Source organism: Cebus imitator, unplaced genomic scaffold (genome assembly GCF_001604975.1).
Source record: "Cebus imitator isolate Cc_AM_T3 unplaced genomic scaffold, Cebus_imitator-1.0 Scaffold44, whole genome shotgun sequence".
NCBI lineage: Eukaryota > Metazoa > Chordata > Mammalia > Primates > Cebidae > Cebus > Cebus imitator.
The window spans coordinates 1808608-1810611 of NW_016107359.1; the positions used below are offsets into that span (position 1 = coordinate 1808608).

The 2004-nt window shown below is 39.3% G+C and overlaps 1 pseudogene; it reads left to right on the plus strand.

Annotated features, from left to right (window-relative positions):
- Positions 1-833: 833 nt before the first annotated feature.
- Positions 834-1750, plus strand: LOC108303010 (annotated as a pseudogene).
- The last annotated feature ends 254 nt before the right edge of the window (positions 1751-2004 follow it).

Below are 2004 nucleotides of genomic sequence, written 5' to 3' on the forward strand. Positions count from 1 at the left end.
AAAAAAAAAAAAAAAAAAAAAAAAATTTTTGTAAACATCATTTGGTTAGGGGAGAGGAGATCACAATTAACTTTTTAAAAAAGTTAGGCTTATTAAAATGTAATTTATATATAGTAAAATTCACCCTTTTTAGGTGTGCAGGATGATGAGCTTTAACAAATGTATAGAATTGAGTGACCACCACCAAAATCAAGATGTATGTCATCAATACATGTTAACTTCTCCCTATAAAAAGAATCACTCTCTGAAAACCTATCCACCTGAAGTTGCCCTCTGTATGGGATAGGAGCTCAATAATGGCAGAATAAATTTATACATTATAGACAGACGCACAGACATAGCTAGTGTCAGTATGGGGACATGAGATGCTTAATGTTAAGAGTAGGTAGATAAGCAGATATGAGCAGGGCAGGATAGTGCCCCAAAGAATGTCAAGTGACTGTCAGGCAATTGACAGGCAGCTGGCAACAGGGAATGGGAAATGTCCTAATAAACAGGAGACATCTTGAGCTTACGGGTAAGAACTTCCTGATAAGAACTTCACATGGTAGAGTTTGACTTTCCTCCAGGGACATGTCCAGGCATGTGCAGAAAGGGGCAACATGACAGAGTTAGACCTGCATATAACCTTCCTCCAGGAACACTAGACCTGTAAGGCAAATTGCCCTGAGAAAGCATGTGCATAACTTCAGCCACCAAACGGCATGTGGCCCCACCCAGATAATGGCACAACACTGTGTAGGTGTCGATTAGGCAACAGCCTGCCCAGAGGGAGGGATGAAAGAAAGAGATTAGGGAAAACCCACAGAAAATAACTCTTTCTGACTGGAACCATGGAGGGTGTAGAAGAGAAGAAAAAGAAGAAGGCTCCTGCCGTGCCAGAAACCCTTAAGAAAAAGCGAAGGAATTTCGCAGAGCTGAAGATCAAGTGCCTGAGAAAGAAGTTTGCTCAAAAGATGCTTCGAAAGGCAAGGAGGAAGCTTATCTATGAAAAAGCGAAGCACTATCACAAGGAATATAGGCAAATGTACAGAACTGAAATTCAAATGGCAAGGATGGCAAGAAAAGCTGGCAACTTCTATATAACTGCAGAACCCAAATTGGCGTTTGTCGTCAGGATCAGAGGTATCAATGGTGTGAGCCCAAAGGTCCAAACGGTGTTGCAGCTTCTTTGCCTTCATCAAATCTTCAATGAAACCTTTGTGAAGCTCAACAAGGCTTCAAATAACATGCTGAGGATTCCAGAGCTATATATCGCATGGGGGTACCCAAATCTGAAGTCAGAATATAAACTAATCTACAAGCGTGGTTATGGCAAAATCAGCAAGAAGCAAATTGCTTTGACAGATAATGCTTTGACTGTTCGATCTCTTGGTAAATATGGCATCATCTGCATGGAGGATCTGATTCATGAGATCTATACTGTAGGAAAATGCTTCAAAAAAGCAAATAACTTCCTGTGCCCTTCAAATTATCTTCTCCATGAGGTGGAATGAAGAAAAAGGCCACCCATTTTATAGAAGGTGGAGATGCTGGCAACCGGGAGGACCAAATCAATAGGCTTATTAGAAGAACAAATTAAGGTGTCTACCATAATTATTTTTCTAAGCTGGTCAGTTAATATACAAGTATCTGCTATTAAATTGAAAACAAAAGAAAAAGATTTAAAAAAACAAAAAACAGAAAATAGTATATTTATAGAACCCTAAGCCACCTGATCACTGACTCAGGACTCAATAAATGTACTATTTCAAGTTGCCCACTTGGTTTTTTCCAAGTGTATTTTTCTTTGCTTTAATAAACTCACCTTTTTGCCTTAAATCTACTTCTGTCTCTTGGCTGAATTCTTTCTAAGTATCAAGGAGTGTGGAGCCCTCTAGATCTGCCACCAGTAACATTGTGAAGCCAGCCTGACTGGATGTGAATTCTTTTTCTCTCCATAGTGTATGAATTTGGAAAATTATTCAACTTCCTTAATGGCAATTGCCTCATGTATAAAATGAG